Source organism: Pezoporus occidentalis, unplaced genomic scaffold, assembly GCF_034315485.1.
Source record: "Pezoporus occidentalis ecotype Australia unplaced genomic scaffold, CSIRO_AGI_Poc_V1 ctg57, whole genome shotgun sequence".
Taxonomy (NCBI): Eukaryota; Metazoa; Chordata; class Aves; order Psittaciformes; family Psittacidae; genus Pezoporus; species Pezoporus occidentalis.
Genome location: NW_026915910.1, coordinates 5,523,020 through 5,548,324, shown reverse-complemented (window position 1 = coordinate 5,548,324; position 25,305 = coordinate 5,523,020). Strand labels below are relative to the sequence as shown.

Sequence of the window (25,305 nt, the reverse complement as noted above, 5' to 3'; positions counted from 1 at the left end):
TCCTTCTAAAGAGCCAATCTGTATTTGAATTATTTAAACAATGTAGTACAGCCAAGTTAAATGGGGCTTATCAAACGTTACACCTCTTAAAGCACAATTGGAGACAGAAGGATATTAACTGCTGAATGCTCCACCATGGCCCCGGAGAAGGGGGGGTGAAGAAAAGAGCAGGGAGAAAGAACGAAAGGGGGCTAAGGCAGGCTGATCTGTACAGGGGGAAGAGCAGGTGTTTGCTGTGGAGTCTGGCTAGAGATGGTCTCTTCTTCCCTTTGGAGACCCTCCATGCCTGCCCAAATGAGGGATTGGTTTTACCGTCCTGTCCAAGGGAATTAAAACCCCAGACTTGGGCTATTTGAGTGCTTCATCTGCATCATCTCCCCCTCAGGATGAAAACATCTGGGGATCTGGTGATAGAGGATATGGGTCTTTTCTTTGCTTTTCCCAAAGGAAATGCAGGCAGAGGTTGTTTCCGTGTCATGATAGGCTGTGGGTTATTATCCCCATGCACTTTGCCCAGAAAGGGCTGAGACACGGAGCCATCAGCTCCTGGAGAAAGGAACAGGAAGCTAAAAAACATAATAATAGCAGGATTTTCCTCCAAATTTACAAGCCAAACAATAAACCTCTTATTTGCTGAGAGGGGCTAAGGACAATCAGGGATAGCCCAACTTGCTGAGAAGCCCCAAAAGATGGCTTAGGTGTGGGAACTGAGAATTTATTTGTCCAGGAAAACAGCTCATGACTCTCTTATGAAGGTGAAAGCAAAAAAGAATCCACATTGGACACAAGGTTCTTCTGGCCATTTATCCTGCTTTAACCCAACCCTTTTGTGGGGTTTCAGGTGACCAGCTGTACATCGGGAAGCTCAGAGGGGCCCTGGTGGGATGCAGAGGGTAAACAGGTCTCAGGTAATTCATACACTGACATTTTCACATGACTTATTTGACCCAGAGAGAAAATAAATATGTTTACAAGTAAAGTAAAAATGTATGATCTGCCAACAAGATGCAAACAGGGTCCAAAAGAGCCTGAATTCACTAGATGATGTAAGGATGGATGGGTGAGAAATAATTCAGCCACTTAAGGGTAAGGATATAGGGAAAAATACATAGGGGGAAAAGACTTGTAAATTATTCATGGACCAAAAATGTGTAAATATTGGTTAACTGACCCACAGAGGTTTTAGCAGAAAGCCTTGAGTTTAAAGCAAAGAAGAGAGGGAAAAAAGCAGACTAACAACACTGTCCTAAGAATGCACTTCCATCATTAATAGAGCTACTGTGCTGCCTGTGAGCTAGTTAACCATGTTAATTAACGGGGATTCCAGTTGTTTTCTCAATGCTGCATGCACAGGGGTACAAGCTCCCCAAAAGCTGATTGTTTTGTGGGGAGAGCTGTCTTTGCCCATCCCTGAGCTGAGCTGCAGTGCCCAAGCTGAACCTTCAGTGGGTCTGGGACGTGCAGTCGGGCAGAGTTGGCCAGGAAAATCCAGAGGGAAACATTTCCTGCTGCAAAAGGCTCTCCCGTCCAAACTGGAACATTTCAGATGTTGCTGCTTTCACTGAGGGTGAGGGTGTTTTTAAGGAAAAAAAAAAAAAAAAAGGAAAAGAAAAATAATGAGGGGAAGGAGAGGAAAGTTTTCCTGACTCTGTTCCATCCTTTTTATCAGAAGTTAGGAATATAAGAAGGTGCCTCGCTGCTCAAATCCAGCCCAGTGCTATCTCAGTATTTGACATTATTTGTCATTTAGGGAAGAATTTCAAAATGTTTAGATTTCGTTACGGTTCAGAATGAAGCCCCAAACTCAACCCTTCCTCCCCCTCCTTGCCAAGCAGCATTCACCAACCTTCCCCAACTGCGCTTTTAGGACCATCATTTGCTGCAAACCCAAAGGAGTTTTTGGGACAACAGCTGTAACCTTCAGCTCAAACAAAACCAGGCACTGGGTTTGCTCACACATCCAGACCCAAGCACCCTCTGCCTCCCTGTGCATTGGGGGGGTCCTGTCCCCACTGGCTCTGGATGTCAACATCTCCAACAGGTTCTTCCCCCTTGAGCACCAGATATCTCAGCAAAGGTCACCATCGCCAGCCCTTTGCACCAAGCGATGTTGGAAGGGGACGGGATGATCACAATATTGAGAAAGCTCAACCCAAGCACATGGAGGGTTTATAAAGTCCTGGCCTAGCCCGCAGGCAGCAAGGTCGCCCCTTATCTGAGTTTGCAGAGGGTTTGCAAAGTGCTGGCAGCCTTCCAAATATGTTTGGGAGTTTTTACTCTAACCTAAGGCTGCCGGACTCCCACATTTGACATTTTCCAAGTGCTGCTAAATGACAAGGAGTGACCAGGAACAATGTGTGATTATAGCAGCCGGCTGGGATCGGGAAAGCCTCTAGCTGAGACTTTCCAAGAGCTGTAGCAAGTGCGAAGGTTCAGCAGCCTGGCTGCCCACCCTGCGGGAGCTGCCTTTGTCAGGCATGCTGCGAGGTTGGAGGGGGGTGACAGGCAAAGCCAGTGCTTGCCCCATGAAAGCTTTTTCATCATGGCCCAGAGGTGGAATAATGAAGCTTTTCAAAGGGAGAAAAGTTGGGGTACCTTTGTCAGAGCTGCTCCTGGAGCATCCCTGCCTCGTTGTCTCTACTTTGCCTGCACCATTGTGGTGCAAGACAGTGCAAGGGACCCCATACACTTAGCCCGGGGCGTCTCATCTACAATGCCCATTTCACAAAGAAATGAGACAAAAATTAGCTACACGAATGCTTCAGAGTCAGTAAAGGAGCCTGTAGACTCAAAGCTGAGTTTCTCAAGGTCTGTATTAAGCCCTGCTTAGAATCTTCTTCCTTTTTGATCCTTAATTAATCCATCAGGAGCAAGGGCTAACCACAGTTGAAGAGCTGCATTCATTAACAGATGTGCTCAGTATTGCACAATAGCTGAAATGAGCTGAGGTGCCCTAATTCTCAGCTGGGAATATTTCTATTATTTGGTGGAAAAAAGGAGAAGGGAGGAAAACCATGCTGAACACAGATAAAGACATTGACTCACTCGTTGTTTTATTTCCCCTTTTTCTTCCTTTTATCTGTCTGGAAAACTGACTGTGCTGGACAAGAAGTGAAAGAAAACAAAACAAAGAGGAAGGTAAGTGTGAAAACAAAAGTGCTGGTTTCCCTCAAGACAACAAATCCAGAACATTTCTCCCAAAATACAGTTCTTCACCTGACAGCTGCCCACACTTAAAATACATATTTTTGAGAGGGGAAATGAAAGGAGAGGAATGGCTGAGGAGAAGTGAGATGTGCTTGAATACTAACTGGATCGGAAGCATAAAGGGGGTTATTAGTCAGATAGGGGTGATTATTTTATGCCTTAACCACCTATACAACCATGCATATGACCGGCTAAATGAAATGTTGGCTTAATCATCCTGGTCAAAGTCCTCTGGCTACAAGCAAGGCCTGTTGTACTGTGGAGTAATAGGGGGAAAAATAATAAGGGATTCTATATACACAGTTTTCCTGGCTTTGGTTAGAAACTCCAGGGTCAGAGCACAGCTCTGATTTCAAACAACTGTATTTGGAGTGATCCTGTTTATTCCAAGTGTCTGCTGAGGCTTTGACTCTGAGCCATTAATACAAAATAAATAATTTTCACACAAGCTATTTTTTCCTCCGTTGCCAGAAAAATAAAGCAAGGCAGCCACAGAAGTGATGTGTGAACAGCAGAGAAGCAGAGAGATGGGGCTGTGGGGTGCTGTGGTTTGCTTGGCTGCTGAATGACACATGGAGCACCGCTGGCAAAGGATCCCTAGAGAGATCCCCTCAGCCAGCACAATGAGGGATGCTTTCGTGACACATAGGGGGTGGTGGGAAACTCCCAGGGTGTGTTAGACCATGGGTTTTATGGCATTTAAATCCACTGCTGTTTGAGAGGGTGTGTGACCTGCAATAAAGGCAGCTTAGCCTCTGTAAGCAGTAGCTTTGAAAGCTGCCCGTTGCGGATCCTGCCAGGCAGATGTGCCAGATGATGCAGATGTGCTGGCATCTCTGCAGTGGGTGTAAATGCATCCAGAAGACTACTTCTGTGGGGTTGGGTGAAAATATGTTTCTTGGGAAGTAGCATCCCACCACAGTGTTCCTAAGTAGAGATTCAGGGGATTCCTCAAGGATTCTCATTCGCTGTAATGTGGGGCCCATCCAGGCTTGCTGGGATGTACTTGCACCTACAGCATTTGGATCCTCAGGGCGGAGGAGCAAGAGGTCAAGAGATAAAGGCAGCAGGTCCCTGCTCAGCTGTGTTCCAAGAATATGCCAGGGATGAGCTGTATTTGCACACCTGGAGCAGAGCCCCCTCCCATGTGGATGCTTGTACACTCACAGCACACACCTCCACCAGCTGCTTTCCTGGTCCCCTTTATGCAGATTGATGTCTTGAGCTCACCAGGTCTCTGCACCTGGGTACCAGATTTCAGAACTAGTGATGGAGTGAAATGGGAGGCAGGTTCAAATGGTGGCATCCACTCCAACAAATAAGGGTCTTAGAGATGGGAAATTATTCTGTAAAGCCTCTGCAGAGACCACCTGTCTTCCTTGTATGGTGTATCTGAAGGACACCATATAGTCCTGATAGACCAAATAGCCCTGCTATTTGTCTCCAAGAACCACTTTAAAGTCTCCACCACTTGCTTGTTGTGATCCCTGTAATAAAGGGGCTTCACTAGGGTTAGAGGTTCAGAAATCATGGCAGCCTTGGAGGGCATCAGCAAGGCAAGGAGAAGGTGGCTAGTGAGAAGTGCAAAGTGATTGCCTCTCAGAATCACAGCTCTTAACCTATAACCATGTCAGACACTCAAGTCTGCTTGGGGAAATGGAGATCTCTGCTCTCTGCAAACACCATGGCCCCTCCATTGAAATAAGCACCTAGCTGGACCAGGAAAGGCTCTCCCACCTCTGCTGGATACGAGTCACAGAGGGACACAGCCTTACCCTGAGGTGTTTTGCTTGCTCAGACTCACACAGCCGCAAAGAAAGACCTTCAAAGTTGCTGGACAAAGGACCCAGTGTTGGAGGCTCCCTCCGGAGCTGGAGGGGGAATTCATTGCTGCAGAGATGTGGGAGGTGTTCAGTGGAGTCTCAGTGTCTGCAGGGAGAGCACACAGACAGAAAACCCTACCTACCACTCACATCCAGGTTCGGTGCTGGGTTTTAAGGATCTATTAAACAATGTATGGATCAATTGAGCTAGCCAGCTTGAATTACCGTGTTACAAAAAGACATACATTCATTTAAACTGTAAGATCTCCAAGCTGGGACTCTGTCCTACAGAAGGTGGGCACTGCTGTGAGGTGTAACATCCCTGTTAAACTATGGGTTGTAGAAGAAGCAGACAAGGTTTCAGATACACAGGTGTTTCTTAAGGGAAAAAAAAAATAAGGATTTAAACACAATAATATCAGTTCTGGTTCTGGACAGCCATCACCTGCAGTTTTCTAGAGGTAGGGGGAGTGTACCAGGGGAAAATCACTGCAAGCTCACTTTGGTCTCTTTTTTTTTGCCACAGGTATCTCCTAACAGCCACTATTTTCAGTTTGGAGGAAGGGGGTGTAAACACAGCCCATCGCTGTCAGAAATTATACATTTCAGTTTCCCCCCTTTGACAAAATCAGCATACCCCTAGTGCAAAGCACCAGCTTGGGTTTATTGTCACCCGTGGAGACTCTAGGTGGCTGAACCACTGTCATGTGCATAACCTCTTGATCTCAAATAGAGCACCTGTACAGACCATAATATGGATAAATACCACTAAAATGTGGGTGTTCTGCCCATCATTCCGGTGGGGATGGGAATCTTCAGTGCCCCAAAGGAAATCTATGAATAACCCAAATCTGAGGTCCCACCAGGACCCAGGGAGGAGAGCAGAGGGGGCCAGCTGGCTTTCCTGAGCCACAAGCTTTAGGCATCTATTAACAATTAGCTTTTTGGCTCCACTAAGTGCACTCAGCCTGACTTGGTTTTATTGGCATCACCCATCTCCCAGTAAATGTGATAAGGGAGTCTGATTAGCCACAGCATTCAGACTGGGCTCTGAGCTAGCCTCCAGCATGGCTGTCTGAAGACTACTTACCACATGTGCTGTCCATGCCACACTTCCAGGCCCAGGAGGGTCTAATGAAGATTATGGTCCCTGGACCTCATTATTTACTCTTAGGCAAGCATCGGAATTAAGACCAATTTAGCAGACCCTTTTCCTTTTCTTTTCCACCAGGCTCAGTCTAAACATGCATCTCAAGAAAGAGACTTTTTTATTGCCAAGACAGCAAATGATAAGGAAAGATCATCTGTCTGCAAGAAAATGACTTCCGTGGGGTTCAGAAAGTGGTCCCAAGGGCCTGATTCCAGCGCAAGATCAGCCCCTGGAGAATATTAAAGAATTATAACCCCCATGATAAGGCACTTTCTTTTATAGTTTTTTATTTCATAGCAATAGCCACAGCTTAAAGATAAGAACAACATACATTTTGTTTAACTAGGCTCTGGTTCCTTGGTGTGGGGCTCCCTGTGAACTGGCATCCATCAAACTCTTTTGTGATTTACATGAATACCTGATTCTCCTGATAAGGGAAAGTGTAAGTCAACACAGTTCTGTTGTAATTGGGTGTTACCTGTTTAGATACTGAACTGCTATCTCAGCATCACAGGCAAGCTTGACTTTACCTTTCCTTGCTAGGTGCAGAGAGAATGTCTCTTGGTTTTGCATTGGCCCCCAGGTGTTGCAACAAGCTGCCTGGAAGTGTCCTTTCTCTTCAGCCTAGTGGAGGTGGCCCCAGGATGCTGTGGATGCTGAAAGTCAATGTGCATTCAGACAGTGATGGGAAAAAATTGCAGAAGCCAAATACACAGCTAAACCCAAAGTCCCCACTTCAGGTTCAGCATAATCTTTGGCCACAGATTGATTGAGATTCCATGATCTAGCAAAGACGTACTACCATATCCTTACCTTGCTGACATAATTATTTCTGTCAGTGAGCAGCATTTAATGCTTATAGTATAAAAAAGTACTTCAGAGGATAGCAGGAATCTCTGATCCTCAGTATACCAAGACTTGTTTGCACTAGGTGATAGAGATACTGAGACACAGAGTCATAGAATCATAGAGTAGGTACAGTTGGAGAGGACTTTAAAATCACCCAGTTCCAACCCCCTGCCGTGGACAGGGATGCCTCACACTAAACCATGTCACCCAAGGCTCTGTCCAGCCTGGCCTTGAACAATGCCAGGGATGGAGCATTCACAGCTTCCTTGGGCAACCAATTCCGGTGCCTCACCACCTTAACAGGAAAGAATTTCTTCCTTATATCTAACCTCAAATTCCCCTGTTTAAGTTTTAACCCGTTAACCCTTGTCCTGTCACTACAGTCCCTAATGAAGAGTCCATCCCCAGCATCCCTATAGCCCCCCCTCAGATACTGGAAGGCTGCTCTGAGGTCTCCATGCAGCCTTCTCTTCTCCAGGCTGAACAGCCCCAACTTTCTCAGCCTGTCTTCATACGGGAGGTGCTCCAGTCCCCTGATCATCCTTGTAGCCCTCCTCTGGACTTGTTCCAACAGTTCCATGTCCTTTTTATGTTGAGGGCACCAGAGCTCTGAAAGCCTGATAAATTTGCAACCTAAAAACAAACCAGAAAAGGAGCCTAGTAAAGTATTTGATGACTGCTATGAAGAAGGGGTTCTCAGAAGAGGGACCATAGTGCCTGCCTTGGACCATACCACCTTTAATTAGATGGCAGTGTTCCAGGAGACAACTGGAACTAACTTCTAACAAAAACAAGAGCATCTGATCTTCCAGAACAATCATAACTAGGAAAAGAGAAAAGAAAGAAGGCAAGACAGCAAACAGCCTGAATCTCCCACCTGAAGCCTCTGAGGGCAGAAGGACTGAGAATATGAAATGTAAATCACTAACCCCAGGGATACCACAGAGGCTGCTCACTGTTTGCTCTCTCTGCCTGACATCTTTAGGAGAGCTGAGCTCAGGAACCTGAAGTGGAAAAGCAGTGTGGAAGTTGCCATTAGCAGCAAGATGGTTTATTTTGCTTCCATCCTGTTTTAGTATCAGGATACCACATTTTTGATCTCCCTGTTGTAAGCCAGGGCCCCACCAAACCCCCTGTATCTGCAGAGGTGTGGACAGCAGGAACCTCTCAGGAGCTGCTGGTTGAGAAGCCAGAAGGCTGAACATGAGTGAGATGCAGACTGGGGAGATCCCGTACAAGGGCTGTGAAGGGATGTTTGGATGTATCTCCCTCCCAGACCAGAAGGCGAATCAGTGATTTGCCAGCTCCTTGCTGGGGAGATACAGGAACACCCACAAGTTTTTTATTAGGCCAAGTTGTCCTCTTGGTGTGAACCAACCCGACTGCAGTGAAGGTGCAGCAATACTTTGCCATGAAAAGCAGAGTATTTGCTTTGGGGATGCTCACTGAAGATCTCCCCAAACCACAGTGATATCCCACATGCTAATCCTATGTCCCTGCCCAGATAGGAGGAACATTGCTTCCTGCCAGCAAACACTCAGGGCTGGATAAACAAGAGGAACAGCAGGGTAGATACAGCCTTCTTCCCAGAAGTGGGATCCATGCCTTCAAAAAGAGTAAGACTCAAAGCCTGATCCCTCCTCAGTATTCCCAAAAGCTTCTGCTCCATACAAGCCTTGCTTAAGCCCCCACTCAGATCATGCTCTACCTAAAATAACATCTTGGCCATGCTTGGTCAAAGCCTTTCTCTGTGGAGGTATCTGCTTGGAAAGCAGGGATGATGGTGCCCTCAGAGGCTGGGAATATTTGACACTGGAGAGACCTGGAAAAATGCTTCAGCCCTCATAGTTGAAAAGGCAGCTTGTTGTATTCACTTGTTTTTATGAGTTTAAAAGAATTGCTTGGCCACCACACTGTTAGAAGACAGAGATTTTACGGTGGTGTGGAGAAAGACAGACATAGAGATATGTACATGTATAAAATGCTAAATATACTTTTAGCAAGGGAGAGCTGAGGTTTAAGAGGTTATTTCCTGGCTTAGTCTAATTCTCTCACTAGGCATTTTTCTTCACACTAAGTGAAATTCTGACTGAATTAAAGAGCCGCTTTTCCCTTATCTGCTGTTCCTGTTATCTAGCTCCAAGGGGAAAGGCAGGGAGCTGAGAGACAGCCAGGGCATACCATTTTACAGCTCGCCTTCCCACCGTTCCCCTGGGCTTGCATCAGATGCCAAGAAGGTTTGTTAAAAAACAGCCTGTCATTCTCAACCATACAGGAGGAATAGCAATGGGAAAGCCACAAAATAGGTCACTTTGATGGATATCCTGATTTTAATACTTTTCCTTTTTAGGGAAGGGTCTCCCAATATCTCAGGCAGATCCCAGTGAAGTTGCTCTATGACCCCTGTGGAGCAGGGACCATCCTTTTTCCATTAAAAGGTCCATATTCCTTCACATGTGTAAGCCTCCAAGGGTGTCATGAAAGGGGAAGGAATAAAAAGCACCAACCCTGTTCGTTATTTACTGTTTCTGGCTCCTGAAACAAGTTGGTGCAATCAGCATGAACCAAGAGACCTCAGCTCCCTCTCTGACTCCATCACTACTTACTGCTGCCTCTGGGCAAGTCCTTCCTCTAATTTCACCTCTTTCTTTCCCTTCAGCAACGTCTCTATTTTGGTTATAGAGGTTGCCAGTTTTGGGGAAGCAGGGTATTTTTGTCCAGCACAAAACACAACAGAGGCTCCTACTTCCATCTGATTCTCTTTATGCCATGATGAGAGCAATACACGTGCAAAATTAGGATAGACCTTGACTAATAAACCTCTTTTATAGCTGGATTTTTCATTAATGTCTTGTACCAGGGTTATCCACATGCCTTTCTGCAGGCTTCCTCCAAGTCCTCCCTTGTCTCAAGGTACCATAGGCCTTTTCCACACTTCTTGTTTGTGTGTCCCAGACTTTGCAGCTGAGTTAGCTCTGCCAAGAGCTGCACTTCTCGCTCAGGACAGGTTTATCAGGTTGGCATTGTCATTGTGTGACATGTCTGTTCCCTCAATTAACAACACAATGCTAGGGACAGGAGCGATTACAGCCCTTGAAACCAAATTAGCTACTGTCTGTTTTGCTCACATGCAGGTTCCTTAGGTGTATCCCTAACTCAGGGTTCTTGCAGCCCTCCTCCTTGCAGTGTCTCCCTCTCTCTGAGAACATTAAGCAAAAAAAAACCCACTGGCAAAAGGGGTCCTTTCTCTCAAGATCCAGATGCCCTTCCAAGAAGGGCCTGCTCCTTCAGCTGGGACTTGCAGCAGCCTCAATGTCAAAGGCAGTATGGATGCCCAACACTAGGTCACAGGAGGAGGTGTTAATTCCAAGGTTTTCCAGAAACGGACAAGTCAGCATGCATTTAGATCTATGGCAGTTATGCCACTTTGATTTTCTGCCTATAGAGAAATGTCAAAATAGGTATTGCCATAGGTGGGAGATGGCTGTGGTTGGATATCTACTATGGGACATGGTGGGGGCTGAGATGGTGCTGGATGCCAAGGTGTTTGTTACTGCTCCTTCCTCCTTTTTTCACCTTCCTCTTGCACAGCCAGTGTTGACTTGTAGACCAGGAGAACAAAACATCTCGGGCAGTGCAAATGAGCAGATCAACCTCTGAGGAAGACAAAAGGTCTTGATTTGAAGCATGATCTCATGTCCAGAGCAACTAAGAAGCACAGAGTTCTGCTTGTCTTCCCAGGCCTCTCCCTTGCATCATGGGGAAATTTGGGAAAGTCTGCTGCCTTAATTTCCCCTCCTGTATCTTCATCAGGGATGCTGCAGGGTGGAAGGGGCTTCCTCAGCCAGTGAAAAAGCTGTACAGCATCATAAAATGAAGGTGATTAGAATGACATGCCTCTCCCCATGTGGAACAGATACAGATCTGGCCCAATAATTCCACAAAAAAATCTCAATCTGAGTATCTTTAATGCACTGATCTGATTTAAAAAGAAACAGAAACCTGGAGTTAAAAGCAGGTGGGTTTTATCGCCTCTTTTATTATTTAATCTAGCTGGAATGTCTTTTTTTTCTTTTAAGATGAATGAACCTTCTGCTGACAGCAACTCCCTTGCTTTTTGCTTTCAAACCAAAATTGATGGGATTTTAGGGGATTTTCTGTTAAAAAAAAACCAAACCAAACAGCTTCCTCATAGTAGAAAGTGTGTGCAGCTGCTGTCATGAAAAACTCTGGCTAAAACCACAGTATCCTTCTGATGAAGTCACACCACATAGAGTAGATCTGCAGCCCAGAACATTTCTGGTCTTTCCTACTCTGGCAGGTTTAGATGTCAGCTCTTTCAGATGTTCATAGGTGAGCATCCCCGCACCTACCTGCCACAATGTACTCATCAGGGCTTAGACCTATTTAAAGTTATGGTGAATCAGATGGTATGCATCTTGGCCAATGCCACCCAAATGTGGTTTGCCACCCAAGCTTCAAACACTGCCTCTGAGACACACAAAGCTTGGTACAATGGTCTTCCACTGTCATGGTCTTCCAAGAAGGAGCACTTGCTCACACACTGCCAAAAGACAGCTCCACCTGGTGATACCTTCCCAACAATGGCCTTGACCCCACCAAACTTCACTCACTCAAGTCGTTCTGTGCAAATGTATGGCACTACTCATTTGGATAACATAACCTAGCTATAAATTCAGCACAAGGCCAAGCCTCACAGAGGTTTGGGCAGTATGGCTTTCACAGATACGTAGCACAGAGTGGTTGGCTTGCATTATTGCTGTCCAGATCCCCAAGAAGTAACACCACCAGTGAAACATCATGTCTTGGTCTAAGTGAAGTTGTAAACAAATGATCATCAGCATTACCTCAGCAACAACTATTCAGGGCAAAGCCTGTGGATGCCCAGTATTTGTTAGTTAAGTTCTTTCTAAGCTTTGCCTCGAGACAAATATCCTCCTGAACATCAGGGTGAGAGCTGGGAGCCCCCCATCTAGCAGAGCATAAGCTGGAGACCTCTGAAACTTTCCTGAGCAACCTTAGATTTTCCTATAAATATAACACAGTCACTTCTTTGCATTTCTTCTAGCTCATCCCACAGGCCTGTCCAACCAGCCATTGTCAATGCCTTTGTCTCCTTCCTCTCACCCTTGGGGGATGCCACTGCTTGGCCCATCAGTAAAGGACCTCAGCTGACTCAGGAGACCTGTAAGGCAGAGCAGCACCTTTACAACCCAAACAGAAAATACGGCAGGCACCTATGTATTTTCTTTAGGCAAGTCATACTGAGGACAGCCAGAACCCAGACTTTGCTTCTTCACATTGTGTGGATTATAACAGGTTTTTCTTGCTGCAGCAATAGCCTGTGCTCACTAGAAGTAACCTCCACCTTTTTAAGTGCAGAATTCACGGGCTGTGCCAAGTGGACAGGAAATTAATGAAGTTTAAATGAAGAGCTGCTCCCTTTTCTAGCCATCTGATTATTTCTTTTGATTTAGTATAATCCTGGCAGAGCACTCCTGATCTAATCACAGGAGCTTGCACTTTGGTGATCTAATTACTGCCAAGTTTCTGGACCTTAGTTTTCCTTTGATGAGAACATTTAAATGTGTGAACTTCACAGTGGCTGGCTGACAGCTCTCAGCTCTGGGATCTTATTTTAATTATAGACCCAGTGGAAATGGGTGCAAATTGGTTGTCTCAAAACACTACCTTGTGAGATCACATTTCTCTTCATGGGAAAGCTTGAAGCCTTTTGTTTGGGGTAGGGTGGGGAATAAAGTAGTGTGATTTTTCCACTTTTAGCCAGTCTTGCAGCCTGCCCATAGCTTAGACATGCAATCAGCTCAGCATTGATTCTAGCCAGAGTCTGATAGCTGGTACCTATTCCTACTCTTACCTACAGATCTCCAGCCCTCTGCCAAACCGAGCTTGAACTAATCAGTAAATGTAAATGCTATCTGGGCAAACATGCAGCCAGCATGCTCACATAGTTTCAGTTTTAAAAAGGAAGCTACAGACACAGAGATAACACAGAGTCTGTTTTCCAACAGCCTTCTTCAACCCAAACTTGCACAAAGTTGGGCTGAGAACTGATGATTTCAATGCACTTGGTGAGAGTCCAAGACATAGAATCAGAGAATCATAGAATGGTTTGGGTTGGAAGACACCTCAAAGATAATCTAATTCCAAGGCCCCTACCCTGCGCAGGGGCACATCTGTTTTGCACACTGATTTTCCAGCACTTTTTCCCAAACACCATCACATTGTACCCTCAGTCTTCCTTGACTTAAAGTTGCCACGGTTGCCAATTCCCCCCCATCACCACTGGGCGAAGAAAGCATCTCCCAGGGTCTGCCTTGCAAGATAGCCTCACCCCACCAACTCCCAAAGGCTTTCTTGCGATGCTGCTGCCCACTGTTTGCTCATGTCCTTGCATTGTCCCCAACCCTGATAACTCCTCTGGTCGACGTTATCCTCTTATCGCCACAGCGGCACTGTTGAGCCATCAGCCCTCCGTGTTTCACAGGGAGGGCACTAAACTCAAGCCACTGATGATAGACCTCTCCACAAGTCCATTCAGGATTGTCTTAATCAGTGGCTTAATCTCTGTCACTATGATCAGATCTCTCTCTCCCTCGTCTGCAAGCTGGATGTTGGGATGAATGTCCCCTTGGCTTGCGCCATGTCATATCAGGCTACATCACAGTCAATGATTTACCATTTGCACCTATGGGGCTTTATTACCCTTATTTTAGCAGATGGGAAACTGAGGTCTCTAGAGGTGCAGTGGCCTCTACAAAGTCTCAGGACAATTGAGAATTGAGCTAGGCTTTCCCAAGCCTTAAGGACATCCTCCTCCTCCAACAGTGTTGTAAAAGACGGTCCAAGTTAGGGTGTTATTGTGCTGACAGACGAACACAGGAGCCTTGGCCAAGACACCTTTCCATCTGAAGTCCTGATATCTTTTGAAGACGTGACCATTTGCTTGGCTTTATTTACCAAGCAACCCTCCTCTAATCAATGGAGCAAAGATAAGCACATTAAGCGCATACAGAGATCCTGATGAGATCAGGACTCATCTGAGAGGATTAGAATAGGGTGGAGAAGAAGAAAGAAAAAAAGTAAAAGTAAAAGTTCATTAGTAACCCAGAGTCCAAACTGGACCAGACCTGAATGGTTCTCCCCAAATACTTCTCTTTTTTTCTCATAAATGGCCATGTAAGGCATTTGGACTACAGCATTGAACCAGAGGAAAGAAAATGAGAGTGGGGGAAAGAGAAACCCAACCCAAATGATTCTGTGATTCTATGACTCTGTGACTTGATTTGATCCAGAGGTTCAGCTGAGGATGAAAATGGTGCATCCATTTTGTAATTCACAGGAGGTATCTGGACATCAGAGGAAAGGAGAACAGAGAGATTTCCGTGATTACAAACAACCCCTGAATTTTGCCCACAGCCTTGAATGTCTGAGGAAAATAGAGATGGGGACAGCAATTCTCTGGGCATCACCACCATAGCCACAGTGTCCAGGCTTCATCAGATGTGAAAATGCTAACTCACATCACTTAGGATTTGGGGATGAAACCCAAGGACAGGCAAAAGGCAGGAAAGCTAAGGCTCAAAGATGCTACCATCTCATAGAAAATGAAAGATTTTAGGTTGCCCTCAAAGAAAAAAAATTGTAATTTATTCCAAACAGAACATAAAGGTGTGCAGAACAAAGAGCAAAACCTCTGTTCTTTCATGTACCTCATTTACAACCTCGAGGCCAGGACACAGTGGACCCAGCTATGATGCTGTGATTTACTCAAACAGATGAGTAGAAGAAACATCTAGAAGGGGTGATGATAGAAACATGCATGTAAAAAAAATCTATTGGAGACTTCCCTGTTTTCTTAGCATTTGTGATAGCTACAACTCTCATATTTTTAATAACATTTTCCATGGGAGATGGAAATAAATAGTTGAATAACAAAGGCCCTGTTGCATTTTTGGTCAGTTATTTTAGTTTGTGTGTTGTTTTTTGCCTGCAACAATGTAAAATGTAGCGTCTTTTGCCCATTCTGTGGTTTTCCCACTGCGTCTTGTTACAGCCAAGGCTTTTCAGACTTGCAGGCCTGCAATCAGAAGACTGAATTTGGTAAATGTTCTTTATTCTCTATATGAACACCCCCGCAAAAAAAGAAGACTCTGGAAAGAAGGAATACATACATTTTTATTACAAGCTAAGGAAAATGCCTCAAAAAGTTTTTAGTTATAATCAATAAAACCCAACTGAACTCATGCCCCGGTTATATTGTGTTTTGACGTACAAAATCTCAACCCTAAATGTAGCTGAAAGCAATCAGAAATATTTAAACTTCTTGCTTATAGCTGTTCAAGCCCAGCTTCTCTTTTTATTGAGTTCAAACAGCAATTCATTCAAAAATGTCTCAAAACCTTCATAATCCAAGCAAACCAATCAAAGCCGACCCAAAAACTGTGAAAGTGAAATTCAATTCCATTAAAAACTAATAAATAAATAAAATAACTGAACTGTTCTGCTTTGGAGCTTTGCTCATCCAGAAACAAAACCCACTGAACCTTCCAGTTTGCTGGGTTTGTGTTTCTGCCTCTTCCAGATGAAACACAAACGACGTTTTTCTTTATTTTGGGAGGATTTTCCACTGAGCCAAATAATGCATTTCCTAATCAGTTCTGCTTCTGCCTTGTGTGTTTTTCTGGAGCGAACATCAGAAGTACACACAGCTCTACCACAGCCTGTAGGGAAAGGTGCTAAAACATGTCCTTTTGCGTGCCAGAAGAAGACAGTAAATCAAAAGTTTATGTTTTGCAGAGGAGCAATCCCTGGGCACATTCAACCATTTCTCCATGGTGCTTTACATACCTCCGGGTGTTAACAACTGGAATAAGCTCTGATGCCTCCGATGTCCCACTGGCATTACAGTGAGACTTCACAGCTGTTCTGCCAAAAATACATAATCCTGTGTTAAGGCACAGGACTAAGTGCTCCATGAGAGATGAGTCCTGTCCTGGATCTGCAACACCCCCAAGCCTTTCAGTCATCCTTTCCCTTGTCTTCCCAGATAATAAGAAGTTGCAGTGTTGTCGTGAGGCTTAATTTGGTGATCTTTATAAAGTACATAAGGATCCTTTGTAAAAGAGAAAAGAGAAAAATATATGATGCAGCCTGATTCTGGTCTCATATGGCCAAGAAGCAACTCCTGAGGAGCTACAGCTGATTGACACATCTGCCCCTCTGCTCCACTCTGGTGAGACCTCCCCCAGCGTAAGAAGGATGTGGAGCTGTTGGGGCAAGTCTCGAGGAGGCCACAAAGGTGCTCTGAGGGCTGGAGCACCTCTGCTATGGAGACAGGCTGAGACAGCTGGGCTCTCTTGTCCAAAGCCCCTCCGCAGATTTCTTGTAGCCCCTTTAGTCACTGGAAGCTGCTCTAAGGTCTCCCCAGAGCCTTCTCTTCTCCAGGCTGAACAACAGATGAGGATGTCCCACTACTCCCCTTACAGCATCCATCCAGTACCTGGTACCTGGCCAGGGCAGGATATCATGAGGCTGAGCCCAAGCTGCTCTATTCTGCAAGCCAAGAGCTATATACACCTATTCAAAGCAGCCAGGTGCAACACAAACTCAAATAGCTGTGTGTACAAGTGCATCAGGCTTTGTTTAAATCTGTATTTTTTTTTTCCACTTGGTACAATAGATAAATTGATGGATGGATTGACTGACAACCAATAGCTGGAACTACACAGACATTCAAGTCCATCCTGCCTCTTGAGTGGCTTTTCTCTTTCTCCATTCCCAATAAAACCCTACAACACTCCAGCAATGCCCAGCATTCAGCCTCTCCCCCTCCTGCCCTGCCAGCCCCAGGGTTCACAGCATTCCTCCTGCTTTGTATGATGCATAGGAAACCAGAGGTGCATCTGTCTCCAGGTGTGTTAACAGATATTACTGTTTATTAACAATATCAGCACTGTGTTAATGAGCTAAGAATGAGGGCTAATTAGATATCAGTTTGCCAACATACCTGAGTATTCTTTCCACAGTGTGCTGCGCTGGGATTTTGCCTAATGATAGCAATATCACTTCATGATAAAATGAACTTTCATGCTACTGTTACGATTACAATGTTGTGTATTTTCTTGCTTTCCAAAAAGAGGACAAAATGCCACCTTCATCCAAGATTTTCCATCCTGGGCAGCACTCCTAGCCCAGTGTGAAGCTGCAAGCCAAGTCTGAAAGACAAATCCAGACTGGGACTCTGCAGGATTAAGGGATCACCAGCTTTGCTGCTCTCCAGTAATGCCAACGCATCACCAATATTAACACCAGTGCTATTTCTCTTTATTAACACCAGTGCTATTTCTCTTTATAGCACAAACCCCAAAGAGAAGCAGGAGGGTGAGCAGGCTCCTCCTGATGGCAAAGGGAAACCAGGAGCTTTTTTCGTGCAGCCGTAGGAATCTCAGCGGCATAGTCTGAATTCCTGGTGCTGTGAGTGAAGCCGGGGAAGGCTGCAGCGTTTGCTTGGCTGGAGAACAGCAGGGCAGAGGGTGCTCTGAGGGGCCTTTGGAGGGATATTTCTGGAAAGTTGGGTGGACATTAATTAGGAAAATGAAAAACACACAAACTGTTGCCTCAACTCCAGAATTTGTTGGGGAGATCACACGGAAATCAGATCTAATCCAAAGGAGCAGCTGGAGATTAACAACTATTTAATAGCACTGACTCTGCTTATCCAGCCCCTGAAACATCCCCACTCTGAAGACGCTGAGCCCTTCCTATGTGCAGTTCCCCCAACATCTCTCAGGATATCTGAGCTTTTAGGTGCAGGAATCTGGGTCCTCTCTTCCCTTGCAAATCTGAGGCCGGGGGTTTGAGGGCTGGGGTTTGGGGGAGGCTGTGTGAGCATCTGCCTGGTCCCAGACACTGTCCCAAGCTCAGGGAACCAATTTGTGACAGGTCCAAGTGAAGAGAGGAAGATTCCCAGGAAGTTCCTGGCTGCCTGCAGTGTCCCTTGCTGAGGACACTGTCAGCCTCAGGTCTCACACTCACCCTGTGCCACAGGGTTTTTGCCCTTGTTGAAAATGAATGGACATTTTTGATGCCTTTTTCACAAGTTTTCCTTTTTTAAACCCGTCAATATTTTGTGGTTTTGGCAATCTAGTCCAAGGTCAGACCAACCTCCTGCATTACTGCTCAGCCCTGCCAGCACGTGAATCTTGCCTGCACGTGAAACCCTTCACGTCCTTTGCTCATGTGAGAGCATTTCACATGGATTTGGCACTTGGAGATCCAGGACTTGGAGTACTGAGCATCATGATAAAAAACCCTACCACTTGGCTTTGAGATTTCTCCTGTCCAGAATACGTGGATTGATTCAAACCCTGATACGCCAGTGCAGAGAGAGAAATAGGGTTTTTTTTCCAGCACAGAAGGAAACCAGCGGTGAAGCCTCCATCCTGATCCCACATCTGCCACCCAGGGGTGTAGGATTTGTGTCAGGATTGGCCCTTTCCCATTATATCCAAGCTCACCGCTCCCATCACCCGATGCCCGATGCTCGGAGGGGGAGCAAGGGCATCCCTCCGGGTCCAGCCCTTCCCTTCTCGGCGGCGACGGGGCTGGCCGGGGCACTGACCCCAGCGCCGGGGAGTCTGGAGTGAAGCCGGCGGCCGCCGCTCCCCGCCGTCAGCCCACACCTCATCAATAGGGGCTGACAGCCGCGGCCTCGCCGCCCCGACGGCACCGCTGACGGCACGGCACGGCTGGGCACGGCTCGGCACGGCACGGCCCGGAGCTGGGGCTGCAAGCAGGCAGCCCCCTAAGCTGCGGCTGCAGGCAGCCACATCACTTCGGGCTGTAGGGAGACCGGTGGTTTGGGGATACAGGGACCCCCATGGGTCTGAGATGCAGGCAGTGCTGTGGGTCCAAGTGGAGGCAGTGCCGGGGGGTCCAGGGTAAAGGCAGCCCCGTAAGTCAGGGTGCAGAGAGCCTTGTGCGCAGGCAGTCTCATGGATCTGGGGCGTAGGTATTCCCATGAGGCAGCCCCATGAGTCCAGGGTTTTCAGTCATTCCCACAGACTGGGCGTGCAGGAAGCCCCATGGGTCTGGGGTAGCGGCAGCATCACTTGTCAAGGGGTACAAAGTGCCCTGTGGGTCTGGGAGACAGGCAGACCAGAGGGTCAAAGCAGCCATGGATGGGGGGGGGGGGAAACAGGAAGCACCACTGGTCAAGGGGTGCAGGGAGCCCCATGGGCAGAGGGGCACAGACGGTCCCACAGCTGAGGTGGCACTGACACCCACATGGGTACGGGCAGCCCCATAATAGACATCCATGGGGACGTGGCCAGTGCAGCCACACACAAAGGTACAGTGAGAGAGAAGGACATACAGTGAACAGTTGTAGGCAGATTGAACCCTAAGTGAGTGAAGCAGAGATCCATAGATAGGTATGTATTGATAAATAAGTATGTTGTGAAGTAAATAGGCACAGATAATCAAACAGACAGAGGAATGACTAGAAAGTCATATAGATATTGGATATATGGCTAGATGGATGGATAAACGAATAGACGGATAGATGGCCAGGTGGATAGATTGGTGGTAATATTGACTGAGGTTCTGCACTGCCCGCACATCAGCCCATGCATTCCCAGGCATCTCAGCTTCTGCCTGGTGCAGAAGGCACTTCTAGCCTCTTTCACATGGGAAGGGGCTTTCCATCACCACTGCCACAGCCTCCAGAATGAGGGGCTGTGCATGGGCTTGAGCCACCCGTGGGCACTCAGCAGCCAGGAAGGTGGTTTCACAGAAGGTGTGCTCCAGATGTGTGTTTTTAGTGCTGTTACATCACCACGGTCCTTTGATGTGTTGGCAATCAAGCCACACGTGTGGTCAGCAGTGCGAGTGGGCAATGGGAACCCCGGCAGCAATGCACCCTGATTTGGATGGTGGATTTTGGCAGTGAAGCTGAACAGGAGTGTAGCACATTGATCCATGCTGTATTTTCACTGTACCCTGGGACACCTCTGTCCCCTGTAGCAGGGATCTTCCATGCACATGCAAAGGCACACCCAGGGCATGTGTTCACATTCTGCGGCCCCTGTTTCCCTAAAGATCCCAGTTCCAGGTGGGTTTTGGATCCTGATTCTCCCTAAATCACTCCAGCACTGACGCTCACCACTCAGCCCCTCTCCCCTCCTGCTGCATCAGAGCACTGAGCACTGCTCCACACACCTCTGCATCCCACAGCTTTGTCCTTGGGGAAGTTATCTGCACTGCCATTAGGGAAAAAAATAAAAGGAAAAAGCAGTAACATAAGATTAAGGGGCAGAAGGAGCGGCCAAAATGGATTTAGAAATGCCCCTGGAGCGTCGCTGAACGATGATGCTGTTTTGACACCCTCCTGGCCTTGAGGAGGTTGTAAACAGGGTGGGGAGTGCATCTTGGGACCACTGTTGTCCTGTAAGCAGATGTGACAGATGTTTAGGAAAGTGTCTCTGAAGGTGTGAGAAGGGACTTTGGTAAGTCGGGGTGGGGGTGGCAGCCAAAGCAGAGCAACCCTCCTGCTCTGACACCTTCCTGCCCACATACTCCCTTGGTTTGGGGCTGCCCCCCCTCCCATGCCCTCACTCCTATGTGAGGTTTCTTTCCTTGGGCCACGTGTCCGTGGACAGCGGTGCCAGGGGGTGCAAGGTGAGGACTCCGAGTCTAACCAGGGGCTTTGGGAGGAGCCAGCATCGGTCCCGCGGGCTGGAGGACTGATTCACCCCCAGCAGCTCTCCACTGGGGTTTGATGCTCGGCGGTCACCCCCTTCCCCTGTGTCGGCCAGATTTGGGGGGGGGGGGGGGGGCATGGGCATCCCTTCCGCCCTCCTCCATCCCCAGACCCCAAAGGCGGGTAGGGGAGGTGGGTGAGCTCTGCTCCAGGGCTGCCCTGAGATGTCTCTGGACTCGCAGGGGCCTGAACCCCCCCAAAACCATCTCTCTGCCCCTCCAGTCTGACACCCGCAAAAGCCGGGAGTGCCAAGCCATGTCCCTCTCGGCTTGGGACATCCCCTCGTGGCCTCCCGAATTCCACTGGCTGCTCTAATACAAGACAGTGCAGGACAAACTCCGCCGGCTGCATCTCCATATCCCCCATGCACCTATAGATACACACACCAAGAGACATACACACCTACAGATAGACAGCCATAGATCCGTGATACCCAGCCGAGGGTACCTGCTCTCTGGAGACTGGCTACTCGCTCCCCGCAGCCCCTAAAGTCCAGGACCCCCCTCATCCCCGCACCCCATCCCCACATGGGATAAATAAAACAATAACGGCCCCCAAAACCTCTCACAAAGCACCGGGAGGGCTGCACCGATCCCTTTGGCTGTGTTTTGCTCTGCTAAAACCCCTCTTGCTTGCTGAGATTTTTCTTTTCTCCATTCTTTAATCTTTTGGGTTTGTTTGTTTTGGTTTATTTTTGGTGGGGTTTTGGGGGTTTGGTTTTTAGTTGTTTTTCTTGGGGGTTTTTCGTTTGTTTGGTTGGCGTGGTTTTGAGCGAAATTTTAAAAATTTGATTTTCAACACAGTCCTGAAGAGAAAATTTTAAATAAACAACTTACCCCTTCTCCTCATCCAAATTCCTAACGTAGATTTTTCTTTTTCCTTTTCTTTTTCCTTCTCTTGTTCACTGCCTCTCACGGGTGCATCTACCAACACCCGCAGCTTTAACTCTAAAACCGCCACGGAATTAACTTCAATGAGGGGGGAAAAACTCGAACAAAACGAACCCCCCAAACTGGCACTGTATCGATTTATTTCCTCCTTGGGGGGAGAAGAAGGCACATGAACGGAGAGCGGAAAGGCCGAGGTTTGTTCCGCACCATTATTTCCAGCCAGATTTCGTTGACCGCTTCACTTTGAGGGCGAGCGCCGGGAAAAAGGCTCCTCGGAGCGCAGAGCTGAGATTCCACCCCCCCACCCACCCCCCCACACCCTCCCCCCCGCCTTGTCGCTGGGCTCTGTCCTTGTCCCATTCTTTGCATCTGGTTTTGGGGGGCATAGAAAGTGTCCGAAATCCATCCTCTCCCTCCCGGCTGGCGCTTAAGGCTGGGGCTCGGCTCCTCACGGAGTAGCCTTCTGGCCGTGAGCGCCGGTAGCGACGCGACGCTCGGCGCCGAGGGCAAGTATTTCCCCATTGAAAGAGGCTGGATATGGCCACAAGGTATTTTGCCCTGTGTGTGCGCGTTTTTTCCCAGAACAGACAAACCCAAGGCAGGTCCTTGAAATCACCAGCTCCTGGTAGAGCTCCTCGGGCGGTTTTAATAGGCTTTAATTGGATTTTTACTTCTTTTTTTTTTTTTTTTTTAAGGAAAGCGCTGATATTTAGTAAGAATTCAACGAAGATTTAGTAGAGGAAATCAGCAAGAATTCTGCAAGGCGTGGATAAGGAGATGCATGTCCCGAACCCTGAACATCTGGATACACAGCTGCTTTGGAGAAGGAAAGAAATGAAAAACATCGATATGTTTAATTCTCCCTTCTTTCTCTGCCTACTGACAGCTCTGTGTTCAGAAGCATATTTTTATATATACACACGCACACAGCGTGGTACAAATTACACTGTATATTTAGGTATAGGAGTATATATATATTTATATGTAAGACATGCATTAAGTCCCATCTATAGGCAGTGTTTGTTTTGGTTAAGTATAAAGCTACATACTCATTATTACATGCAGATTTATCCCGTGTGCTTAAAATAAAAATATCGAACAAGGCACACTGTGGCCCTTATTTCTCTATGCCCTATTTATGTGCCTGTAACTTCATTTCGATAGGTACTTCTAACCATCCTCCTGTCTATATTGCTGTATCTGCCCTGATTTATGTGGAGACACATTTTTAAGCTCTATACCGGGCTGGGGCACCATTTTTAGGGTTTCCCGGTCACAGACTCTCTGTGCCCCCCACAGAGGGTACCCCAGAGTAATGGGGGGGGCTGCGTGCAGCTCCGGGACAGAGGATGGGGCACCCCCCGACCACTCCCTGCACTGTCCATTCCCCCCTTAAATAAATCACTTCCCCTCCTTGTCCCCCCAAAGACCCTGCTCCCTCCACCTCTTTCATAGGGATATCTTTAATTCCTCAAAGATTTTTTTCTTTCCCAGTCCCAAAGCTGCTGCCAGCCCCCACCTCAGGTAGGACCCCAAATTTCCAAGGGAAATCCCGGAACCAGAGTGCAGGAAGAATTAAGGGTGTGAGCATTATTCCCTGAATTGGCTCCGTGCTGCACCATTAACCTTTAGATCTCAGCGAACAGGGAGGCAGCGGGGAGCAAAAGATGGGTGTCCAGTTTAGGGGAGCACTCTCCAGCAGGTTGGGGTGGATGGGACAGAGGCTGCCACCTCTGCTTGGACCATAAAGGGGTTTGGGGCAAGATCCTGCGGAAATCCCCACCCTGTGCAATACCCCCAGGAAAGGAGGTTACCTCCAAAGGGACAGGGGAGCTGGGGGGTGGGGTCCGTGCCCCCCAGAACATACCCCTTTTTACTTGTGTGGGCTGTGCCTGGGTGTCCCTCTGGGTGCAGGGGCGGTGCGGAGCAGGACAGCCCGGCTGGACTTTGCCTGCAGCGTGGGGCCGGCCGTGGGGCTGTGCCCGTGGTGATGGTTTGATTTTATTATTATATCCCTTTTTCCCTTCCCTTGCACAGCAATGAAACCTGGCGCCCGGCTGATGGTGCAACAGATACCAGACACCCCCCGGTTACCCCCGCACTTTCCTCCCATCGCCACCCATTTCCACGTGATGTGGGCAAACCAGTCAGCGAGCGGGACTGGGGAGTCTGGCCTCACTGGGGAACCAAAGGAAGGTGGGGGGAAAGCAGGGCTCCACTGTCCCTAAGCTCCCCCCCCCCATCTCCTAGTCCTCTGCCTTCCCCGCAGCGAGGGGGTGTCCTGCCCCACGGCCTGCCCCCCTCCACCACTTGTGCCCCCAGCACCAAAGGTGGGTAGTGCTTCTCTGTCCCCTTGCTCCTCTCCCTCGCTGGACCCCGGCGAGCCCCTTCCTACGGGCCTCCCCTGAAAGCTTCCTCCTATTGTCTCCTCGGGCTCCAAAACAGACTTAATTTTTCCTTTTTTTTCCCTCTTTTTTAGTTGTTTTATTATTATTATTATTATTATTATCACCGTTACTATTTTTAAGGCAGGAGGGAAATTCACTCTTTTTTCCCCTCCTGTGGGTCCTGCTCCTCTTTGGAAAGCCCAGTGGAAATGCTCCATCCAAGGGTTACAAGCACACGACCCAGCCACTGCTCTATCCCCTGGGTTTTTTTTTGGGGGGGGGGGGGGGGGGGGGCGGGATGCAGCGCTCCCTTAAACCCCCTTCTTCCCGGCCCACTTCCATCCTTACCCCTTCCCAACGCTGCCTCCGGCTTCTCCCCCTCTCCTCGGCCGCCTGCCCGTCTCCCGCTGTCCTCCCGGGTATCAGCCGTTATCTGCCGATTATCTCTTGTGCTGCTAAATTCAGCCCAGCAGAGGGGTTCAGCCGGGGGAATCTGCTAGTTACACCGTAATCAGTCCCAAGAGTTGTTTCGCTGTCCATAATTGCCCCCATCCAGCCCTTCTCTGGGTGTGATGTGGGTTTCTAGGATCCCTCCATGATCTGCAGGGAAAACAGCATCTTAGAAGGTTTCACCCCGTTCCCAGGCCCTCCTTGGGAAGGGGATTTCCCCTGACACCCCTCCACAACGCTTTTTGGGGTCTTGCCACTGCAAGCCCCATACAAGGCCCTGACAGCACCCCTCGGCCTAAGCCATGCCCCTCCACCCCAGCCCCCCCCCCCAAAGGAGCCCTTATCAAAATCAAACCGTCATGGGGAAAAGCATCCATCACACCCACCCTGCCCTGTGGCTCTGGGAAATGCTTCCCCATCCCAAGTCACAGCATCCCGTGGGTCATCCCGCTGCGCTTCCAGCTTCTCCCAGCTCCCCACGCAGGAAGAAAGGGAGTAAAAACACTCAGGAGGGAGTAGTTTTGCTCCTAGGGGTCTGCTCTCCACATGCCATCACCTGCAAACGAGCAGCATGGATGGGGGTGCAGGGGTTAATGCACCCCCCTTCTTTTAAGCACCCCTCTTCCATGCATGGCCGGCCACGCGTGGGGCAGGCGGGGGGTGACAGGGTCGAGCCAGCCTTCCTCCTTCTCTTCCTCCCCACCATCTGCCTAATTTACCCCCCTCTCCCGCAGCCTCCGTGTCG

At 48.0% G+C, this 25,305-nt stretch overlaps 1 protein-coding gene and 1 long non-coding RNA gene across 3 annotated transcripts in view; one reads left to right on the top strand and one right to left on the bottom strand.

The window, feature by feature from the left end:
• Window positions 1-22,049: 22,049 nt before the first annotated feature.
• Window positions 22,050-25,305, bottom strand: part of LOC134173993 (uncharacterized) — a 3,416-nt gene continuing 160 nt past the window's right edge. Inside the window, exons 2-3 of one of the 2 annotated variants that reach the window (XR_009968462.1) lie at window positions 24,459-24,710; window positions 22,050-22,536 (exon numbers count right to left, since the gene is read on the bottom strand). This is a non-coding gene — a long non-coding RNA (uncharacterized LOC134173993). The remainder of the gene's footprint in view (window positions 22,537-24,458; window positions 24,711-25,305) is intronic. The other variant, XR_009968461.1, reaches the window with a different exon arrangement.
• GATA4 (GATA binding protein 4) overlaps window positions 23,970-25,305 on the top strand; it is a 27,128-nt gene continuing 25,792 nt past the window's right edge. The window contains exon 1 of the mRNA XM_062638555.1: window positions 23,970-24,053. The gene's annotated coding sequence lies outside the window, so the exon portion shown is untranslated. The remainder of the gene's footprint in view (window positions 24,054-25,305) is intronic.